Below are 10,267 nucleotides of genomic sequence, written 5' to 3' on the forward strand. Positions count from 1 at the left end.
CCCCCTATTCAGATCTAGCCAATGGACAGCACATTCTCCACAGTTGTGTAGAGAGCAGGGACTGCCTCTGATATGAACTCTGGTGCCTCCTATTTGACCACTTCCCCTTGGCAGGAAGGCCTAGTGGCACTCAGAGGAAAGGGAAGCGAGGATATCAGGATGAGACCAGATAATCTGTGGTCATGTGGTGGGGAGGAGGTCCCCTTCTGTCACAGGTCTAGGGGAGGGGAATAGGGTGAAAGAGGGAGGGAGGGGGAATGGAAAGATACAAGTGAAGGGATAACAACCGGGGTATAATCTGAATAAATTATTATTATTATTTTTAAAAGATGTATTTATTTATTATTATGTACACAGCATTCTGCCTGCATGTACCCCTGCAGACCAGAAGAGGGCATCAGATCACATTATAGATGGTTGTGAGCCACCATGTGGTTGCTGGGAATTGAACTCAGGACTTCTGGAAGAGCAGCCAGTGCTCTTAACCTCTGAGCCATCTCTCCGGCCCCATGAATAAATTATTTTAAAGATAAAAATAAAAACAAAGATAGAAAAACATCTATTATCTCTATGGGCAATTTGAGCCTTATCAGTGACATCTGAAGTTTCCTGTCATTTTTAAATCATTTGCTTTGTTGAGACAGGGTTTCTCTGTGTAGCCCTGGCTGTCCTGGAACTTGCTCTGCAGACCAGACTGGCCTCAATCTCAGAGATCCACCTGCCTCTGCCTCCCAAGTGCTGGCATTAATGTGCTTTCCACCACACCCAGCGCGGCGTTTTGTCTTTCTCAGCAGAGAAGGCAGAACAAATCCTGGGTGCAGAGGCTTCTCCCTCTCCTGTGTTTCCCTTCCCTTCTCACTATAACTCCCTTTTCTTTCTATCCTATCTCAGTACATTTTAAAAGAACCCAAATATCCTCAGAGAAGCAGAGGCAGGAGGATCTCTGTGAGTTCAAGGACAGCCTGGTCTACACATCGAGTCCAGGACAGTCAGGGCTACACAGAGAAACCCTGTCTCAACAAAATAAAACCAACCAACCAACCAAAAAAAACAAAAAGAACCCAAATATCAATACAGGGGGAGAGGGAATCTACCCCTAGTGTAGAGAAAAGGACGAACCTCAAAAGGAGAAGTACTTGCAGAATGAGATAGTAGCAAAATATTCTTGGTAAAAGTTACGTGGAGTCTGACTAACTACGTTCTGTTAAGGGTCTACCAGACTCCATTGTATCACAAAAGACCTCTCCCTCTAGGCTGGAAAGAGCTCCCTGGATGAGGTCAAGTTGATTAAAATCCAGTGTCTGTGTTCTAAGGAAAAAGAAATTGTTTATACCTCCAGGTCTGGGTAAAAAAGTCCCTGCACCAGCTTACTTCAATCACAAAATGAAGCCGACTTTCCATCCCTTGGGTGCTCACCTAGCAACAGCCAATCAGCTCACTTTGGGAAAGCTCTCAGAGTACAAATACACTTTCTGTTGATCAAATTGAGTGTTAGTGGTTTGGCACACAACTATGAGCCAATCAAGGATAGACATGTCTATATGGTCAAATGTCATCCAAATCATATACTGAAAAACCCATTTCTTTGTTCAAAACTGTATAAAAATCCCCATATTTTTGTGGGCTGTAGTGGCCCACGTCTTTAATCCCAGAACTCAGGAGGCAGAGGCAGTGGAATGGCTGTGAGTTCGAGGCCAGCCTGGTCTACAAAGCGAGTCCAGGACAGCCAAGATTAACATGGAGAGACCCTGTCTCGAAAAACAAAACAAAACAAACAAAAAAGCCAGGTGGGAGCTGGAGAGATGGTTCAGCAGTTAAGAGCACTGTCTGCTCTTCCAGAGGTCCTGAGTTCAATTCCCAGCAACCACATGGTGGCTCACAACCATCTATAATGTGATCTGATGCCCTCTTCTGGCGTATAGGTGTGCATGCAGGCAAAGCACTGTATACATAATAAATAAATAAATTTTTTTAAATCCAGGTGGTGATTGCGCATGCCTTTAATCCCAGCACTTGGGAGGCAGAGGCAGGAGGATCTCTGTGATCAAGGCCAGCCTGGACTACAGAGCTAGTTCCAGGACAGCCAGAGCTATTACACAGAGAAACCCTGTCCCGAAAAACAAAATCAAAACAAAACAAAACAAAAAAATGCTACTGTTTAGCATTTAACAGTTTAGACTGTCTATCTGACCTTTCTTAGCTTATAAGCAGCTTTTCATCTAAAATCTATACTTTTAAAAAATGATTAATTTATTATTATGTATACAGTGTTCTGCTTGAATGTACAACTGCACACCAGAAGAGGACACCAGATATCATAAATGATTATGAGTTCAGGGAGCTGAACTCAGGACCCTTGGAAGAAAAGACAGTACTCTTAACCGCTGAGCCGTCTCTCCAGCCCCTAAAGTCTATATTTTTAAAGACATGATTGTGACTATAGGTAAAGATTTTACATCTCAAAAAAAGAAGGCCTAACCTGATTATTATACGGTTTCTAAGCAGGCTGAACAGATACCAACAATTTAGTTTTTAGATGATCTTTCTTTTCTTAGTTTAAATTGCACAAGATAAGAATCTTGAAAACCCTGCGTCTGGAGGAGAAGGAGGACACAAGCAATAGTATTATATCTTTAGGAAAAAAAATTACCCAGGAACCGTGGCAGGTGGATGTCTGTAAGTTTGAGGCCAGCCTGGTCTACAGAGTGAGTACAGGAGAGCCAAGGCTACACAGAGAGACCCTGTCTTAAAAAAAAAAAGGAATAAAGAAAAATTACATTCTTTCTTATTTATTTTGTGTGGATGTGTGCATGTGTGTGCAGGTCAGGAGACAATTTTCAGTAGTCACATGTCTCCTTTTACCATATGGATCCCTGGGCCCAGAAGGCTTAGGAGTAGGCACCTTTGCATGCGGAGTCTTAAATTTGTATGTTAATGTTATAGTTATAAGTTAAATTATTTCTTAAAAATATATTAGAAGGCAGGGCTGAAGAGATGGCTTAGGCATTAAGAGCACTTGTTGCTTTGGCAGATGACCCAGGTTCAATTCACAGCACCCGCACAGTGGCTCACAAACATTTGTAACTCCAGTTCCAGGGGGACCCAATGCCTTCTTATGGCCTCCACTGGAACCAAGGCATGCACTTACTGCACATACATCCATGCATGCAAATGCTCATAAAATGAATGCAAATAAAACACACAAAACATAAACAAAATAAATAAATCTGTAAACACATATGTTTGACATATATAAATTGCAAAGGGCTTTCTTGTCCCTGCCCCTGACAGAGTCTAAAGTCAGGGTATTAAGGATGCAAATACTATTGTCTGAACCTTCAATGACAATGATATCCTGGGTGGTGCTTTCTACTGCGGCCACAGCATCCCATGTCTGAATGATGCAGTGGTCCAGGGACCATGGTATTACAGATAACAAGGATCGTTCACACAAGACAACTGTTGTCCCTCTACCACATCTTCCTGAATCTGGGGAGAAAGTATGCATCCATCCCTGCAGAATTTTTTCAGTTTCTTTGATCTAAAAATTGTGTACCAGGACCCTACATGCTTAATGTAAAAATATACTACCTCTGTAGGAAAATCCATTTGTAAAAGAATGTTAATTCAGAACATGGCTGTTCTGGCAAGAGATCACATCCAAAGATCTCCTAGGTCTGTGTGATCTACCTGGCATACAAACAGGCCTTTAATCCAGGAGACAGAGGCAAACAGATCTGAGTTCAAGGCCAGCCTGGTATAGAGCAAGTATCAGGTAAAGAAAAGCTTAAGTCCAGGCCTGGTGATACATGTCTTTAACCCCAAAGAAAGGTAAAGTTAGTTTGTAGAAGGAAGCACCCATATTTGAAAGTGATGTCTAGTTGAGTGGCAGAAAAAGTGATGAATCAGAGAATATTAGACAGAGTAGGATATGCCTAACTCTCACGAGAAGAGAGAGGAAAGGGAAACTATATAAGAGGCAATTTTTCAGCTGACTGTGGTAGCGCACGCCTTTGATCCCAGCACTTGGGAGGCAGAGGCAGGCCGATCGCTGAGTTCGAGGCAGCCTGGTCTACAAAGCGAGTCCAGGACAGCCAAGGCTACACACAGAGACTCTGTCTCCGAAAAACCAAAATCAAACAAACAAAAAACAATGATTTTTGTTGCTACTTCATAAGTGTGACTTTGTTATTCTTTTGTTGTTTTTTGTTTTGTTTTGGTTGGATTTTTTTCCTTTTCAAGACAGAGTTTCTCTGTGTAACAGCCCTGGCTGTCCTGGACTCGCTTTGTAGACCAGGCTGGCTTCGAACTCACAGAGATCCGCCTGCCTCTGCCTCCCAAGTGCTGGGATTAAAGGCGGGCGCCACCACGTCCATCATATTGTGTTATTCTTACTGTAAATATCTTACTGTAAATATCTTACTGTAAATATCTGAATTTTCCGATGGTTGCTCTAGTAGCATGAAGAGGAGAGGGTTTACAAGATCCTCACCCGAGGTGCAATCTATTCCTCCTTCCTTCCCACTCAGCTGCAAATCTTGGGAGATGCTAAAGTATATAGGAAATGGAAAGTTAACTGAACGGAAGATGATGCAGCATCTATGATAAGGTAGGAACTTGTTTGGGGATTACCTGTGTTCTACAAACAAGCCCAAATAAACTCATTACATCACTAAGCTATTTCATGCATATAGCTTTAGGGGGTCTCAGCTCCTCACTAGCAAAGGTGCTTGGCATGTGGGCCCCTCCAAAGGACATAGGTCAGTGGGAGAGCTATTGCTTAGCATGCCCAAAGCTATCCTGATCCTCCTGTCTCCACATCCCAAATGCTTGTACTTCAAACAAAAGTAATTCTAAAATGGAAGTAAGTACGGTTACACTGGTGTTGCTTTATTTTTCCCTCTTCACTGGGTAATTAAGGAATTAGATAAATAACATTTTATCACATCGTGTGTGTATCATAGCATATGTGTGGTGGTCAGAGAAGAACTTGTACAAATTAATTATCTTCTTCCACCATGTGGGTCCTGTTGAACTCAAGTCATGAGAATCTGTGGCAAGTGCCCTTACCTCTTGAGCCATCTCACTGGCCCCAAGTTGTGTGTGTGTGTGTGTGTGTGTGTGTGTGTGTGTGTGTGTGTGTTTACATTGGTATGTGCCCATGCATGTGAGTGAATGAGGAGGCTAGAAGAGGGCATCAAAGCCAGGCGAGGTGGCGCACGCCTTTAATCCCACCATTTGGGGGAGGCAGAGGGAGGTGGATCACTGTGAGTTCCAGGCCAGCCTGGTCTACAAAGCAAGTCCAGGATAGTCAAGGCTACACAGAGAAACCCTGTCTTGAAAAACCAAAGGAAAAACATAGAGGGCATCAAATCTCCTGAAGCAACAGGCAGTTGTGAACTACTTTATATGGGTGCTGGGAACCAAACTCTGACCCTCTGAAAGACCAGAAACCACTCTTAACTCTGAGCCATCTCTCCAGCACTTGCCATCCCAATAACATTTAAATAGTTTCCTTTTTTTTTTCTTTTCAGTTTTTTTGAGACAGGGTTTCCCTGTTTAGCCTTGCTGTCCTGATACTCACTCTGTAGACCAGGCTGGCTTCAAACTCACAGCGATCCTCCTGCCTCTGCTCCCTGAGTGCTGGGATTAAAGGCATGTATGCAGTGCTTCCAGGAGCCAGAAGATGGTGCCAAATCCCCTGGGACCAGATCCCAGATGGCTGTGAGCTGCCAAATGGGAACTAGCAGTCTTAATGTAGATCCTCTGAAAGAATAGAAAGAACAGACAGTGTTGTAAACCACTGATCCATCTTTCCAACCCCAATAAAGTTTTTCCTTTTTTTTTTTTTTTTTTTTTCGAGACAAGGTCTCTCTGTGTAGTCTTGGCTATCCTGGACTCGCTTTGTAGACCATGCTGGCCTCGAACCCACGGAGATATGCTTGCCTCTGCCTGTGCTGGGATTACAGGCATGTGCTGCCACACCTGGCTCCCAATAACATTTTTAAAGAAACATTTCAGCTAAACCTGATGGATTTATATTTGTAATCTCATCCTTTGGGAGACTGGGGTATGATGACAAGAAGTTCAAACTTAGCTTGAGTTATAAAGGTGAATTTGAGGCCAGCCTGGACTACATGATTCCGGCCATGCCCACCTAAGATGAAGCACTTTCTTAAAAGGTGAGAGAGGGCCAGGCGACTAGAATGAGAGTTAAAGTGATGAACTGGACCTATTCATTTCATAACTTTTATATAAGAGGGGGTATTTCTGGGCCTTGGTGGCACATGCCTGGAATCTCAGTACTTGGAAAAGCAGAGGCAGGCAGATCTCTGTGAGTTCGAGGCCAGCCTGATCAGGACAGCCAGGGCTACACAGAGAAACCCTGTCTTGGAAAACAGAGAGAGAGAGAGAGAGAGAGAGAGAGAGAGAGAGAGAGAGAGAGAGAGACAGAGTGAGTCCCAAGAAATTGTCACAAAGATGAGCAATAGCTACAACTAAGAAGAGGGATCTAGCCGGGCGGTGGTGGTACACACCTTTAATCCTAGCACTTGGGAGGCAGAGGCAGGCGGATCTCTGTGAGTTTGAGGCCAGCCTGGTCTACAAAGTGAGTCTAGGACAGCCAAGGCTACACAGAGAAACCCTGTCTCTTTCTTTCTTTCTTTCTTTCTTTATTTATTTATTTTGGTTTTTCGAGACAGGGTTTCTCTGTGTAGCCTTGGCCATCATGGACTTGCTTTGTAGACCAGGCTGGCCTCGAACTCACAGCGATCCGCCTGCATCTGCCTCCCGAGTGCTGCGATTAAAGGCGTGCGCCACCACGCCCGGCTTGAGAAACCCTGTCTCAAAAAAAGAGAGGGATTTGAGCTGGCACACTTCTTTAATCTCAGCACTACGGAGGCAGAGACACTGATTTCTGAGTCCCAGGATAGCCATGGCTACACAAAGAAACCCTGACTTGACAAACCAGAAGAGGAGGAGGAGGCAGAGGAGGAGGGCGTGGAGGAGGAGGTGGGGTCTGTGGCTGCCAGTAAGAAGTAGCAAGCTATTACTAGTAAGAAGTTCCTGTACTATGCAAAGTGAAGAGGCAGTTGATACAACCGACCAATCAACTGCAGAAGAGGCTGGGTTTTAGCCTCGTTGGCCTATGATAGGTAAAGGTGAACTGTTCCTAAGTAGTAACCAATCACTGTGGCCCTGTGAAGCCAGGCAACCAGAACAAAGCATGAGAGGCTGCAGAGCAAAGGCTGCAGCTCACCAATGTCTGTGTGTAGGAATCAGATTCTGAACTCCCTAGCAAATATGAAGCTGTCTAGTCTTGTCTATCAGCAGAGGTCTTTGTGATCCAATGTACGGAGGGGGCAGAACATAGCCTAAAGGAGCACAGATACCATAGCACAAGTATAGTGTGAGAGAAATGAAACTGAGATTGCGTTGGATTCAAACTTTTTTTTTTTTTTTTTTTTTTTTTTTTTTTTTTTTTTTTTTTTTTGAGACAGGGTCTTTCTATGTATCTCTGGCTATCCTGGAAACCTCTATGTAGACTAGGCTGGACTTGAACTCACAGAGATCCACCTGATCCTGCCTCCCAAACGTTAGACTCAAAAGGTGTGCATCACGCCCAGTCACTGAGCCGCCACCGAGGACTCAGCTGCCTCCCCCTCGCCTCCTGACGCTCCGTCCCCCCTGCCCGCCTTCTCCCGCATCCGCCTTCCGCAGGAAAAGGAATCTTATCGTATGTCCGCTATCCAGAACCTCCACTCTTTCGACCCCTTTGCTGATGCAAGTAAGGGTGATTGATGACCTGCTTCCTGCTGGCACTGAGGATTATATCCACATAAGAATTCAACAGAGAAACAGAACGAAGACCCTTACTACTGTCCAAGGGATCGCTGATGATTACGATAAAAAGAAACCACTGAAGGCGTTTAAGAATAAATTTGCCTGCAATGGTACTGTAATTGAGCATCCAGAATATGGAGAAGTAATTCAGCTACAGGGTGACCAGCGCAAGAACATATGCCAGTTCCTGATAGAGATTGGACTGGCTAAGGACCACCAGCTGAAGGTTCATGTTTTTTTTTTTTTCAGTTTTGAATTTTTTTGGTATTTTAAAAATTAATTTATTCTTGTTACATCTCAATAGTTATCCCATCCCTTGTATCCTCCCATTCTTCCCTCCCTCCCATTTTCCCCCTACTCCCCTCCCCTATGACTGTGCCTGAGGGGGACTTCCTCCAGCTGTATATGCTCATAGGGTATCAAGTCCCTTCTTGGTAGCCTGCTATCCTTCCTCTGAGTGCCACCAGGTCTCCCCCTCCAGGGGGCATGGTCAAGGTTTTAAGTGCTTGTGGCTCTGAAGCTTAAGTGAGGATTTCCTTGCAATGAGTAGAATTTCCCTTCTGTCCCTTGTCACAAGTTTAAAAACCTCACAGCTTGTATAATGTAACCATTTGGGGTCTGCTTTTAACTTGGACTAGTGTAACTCCTTCATGCAATAAACTGAAAAGAGCCATGCTGTCTAGTCTGGAAGTCCCTCATTTAAACAGGCCAAGCAGTCAGCCCTGGCAGTGTCCAGCCTGAAACAAAGCAATAGCGATGTTTCAGTGGGGCCCAGAACCCCAAGATCACAGAAGGCTATGTCTGCCTAGAAGCTCCTAGGACAGTGTCACCACTTGAACAGCCCAGGTGAACCAGAGGATGGGTAACACCACACCCACCAGCTGAGTCACTAGAGGGAGTCTCCAGTAAGAAAGGACCCCTGGCGTCTGACCAGGCAGGCAGGATTCAGAAAGGGCCACCTTTCCAGGGGGCTTGGAACATCTGCCAGGGTCATCTCTACCCAGATAAATCTAGCTAAAGGATGCTGAAGGGTGAGGCCAGTCTGGTATGGGTTTAAACTTCTGACAAGGGAACAAATACCAAACTGATGCCATCAGTCATGTGGCTAGCTGCAGAGGTTTCAATTCAGTACAGGCAGCTGCCCAGTGCCATGTGAAGGAACAAACTAGTCTTCTGGTTTTCTTTTCCCTTCCAGTTTTAATGTTATGTAATGTATTTAAACCCTTATTTAAATAAAGCTTGTTTACAGAAATAAAAAATAATAAAATAATAAAATAAAAAGGTGTGCATCACATCCAGCTACATTGTTCTTTGAGTATACAAATAGATCTGTGTTTTGTTTTGTCTGGTTTGGTTTTTCAAGACAGGGTTTCACCAGGCAGTGGTGGTGCACGCCTTTAGTCCCAGCACTTGGGAGGCAGATGCAGGCAGATCGCTGTGATTTCCAGGCTAGCCTGGTCTACAAAGCAAGTCCAGGATAGTCAAGGCTACACAGAGAAACCCTGTCTCGAAAAAACCAAAAAAAAAAAAAAAGACAGGGTTTCACTGTATAGCCCTGGCTGTCCTGTACTCATTTTGTAAACCATGCTGGCCTCGAACTCACAGAAATCCAGCTGCCTCTGCCTCCTTTTTGTTATTTTTTGTTTTGTTTTGTTGAGACAGTGTTTTCTCTGTGTAGCCTTGGCAATCTTGGAACTCTCTTTGTAGACTAGGCTGGCCTCGAACTCACAGAGATTTCACTGCCTCTGCCTCCTTAGTGGTGAGATTAAAGGCGTGTGCAACCATGCCCAGCTATCAGATCAGTCTTAAGTCTCAAGTGACTTCAAGGTTTACTATTAACTCTGGCTGTGAGGTCCAGCAAAAAATAGTTCCAGTGTCACCATTCGTGGTGGCACACGCCTTTAATCCCAGCACTTGGGAGGCAGAGGCAGGTAGATCACTGTCTGGTCTACAAAGTGAGGCCAGAATAGCCAAGGCTATACAGAGAAACCCTATCACAAAAACCAAACCAAACAAAAAGCTAGCTGGTGTGCTCGGGCAGTTCCCATGCTCGCCATTCCTCTACCATGACCATCTGTGACTCCATTTATTCCAGGGAGAACTGCCGCTGGATGCCCAGTGGTCAAGCAACAATGGCGGAACTGCCTTTGCTACTGCCACGAGCTTGGTGCTGACTCCTGGTGAAGCACTGTATGGTCTGTGTCTCACCAGACCTGCCTGCCAGCAGGTTTCAAACATCTGCTCGCTTCCTCTGATGTGCTTAGCACAGCAGCTCAAACAAGGAGCTGTAACACTTTGGTATCATCACAGGCTTGTAGGGTTCTAGAGTCTCCACTGCTGTCTGAGACCTGCAGTCTCATGCTGAAAGATGGAAACTGTAACATTCCATGGAAAACTCATTTTCCACCTCCTCTGGAGAGGCCAA

At 44.7% G+C, this 10,267-nt stretch overlaps 1 pseudogene; it reads left to right on the forward strand.

Annotated features, from left to right (window-relative positions):
* The first annotated feature begins 7,723 nt into the window (after window positions 1–7,723).
* On the forward strand, window positions 7,724–10,026 carry LOC127184699 (eukaryotic translation initiation factor 1-like; annotated as a pseudogene).
* The last annotated feature ends 241 nt before the right edge of the window (window positions 10,027–10,267 follow it).

Source organism: Acomys russatus, chromosome X (assembly GCF_903995435.1).
Source record: "Acomys russatus chromosome X, mAcoRus1.1, whole genome shotgun sequence".
In the NCBI taxonomy this organism is placed as follows: Eukaryota; Metazoa; Chordata; class Mammalia; order Rodentia; family Muridae; genus Acomys; species Acomys russatus.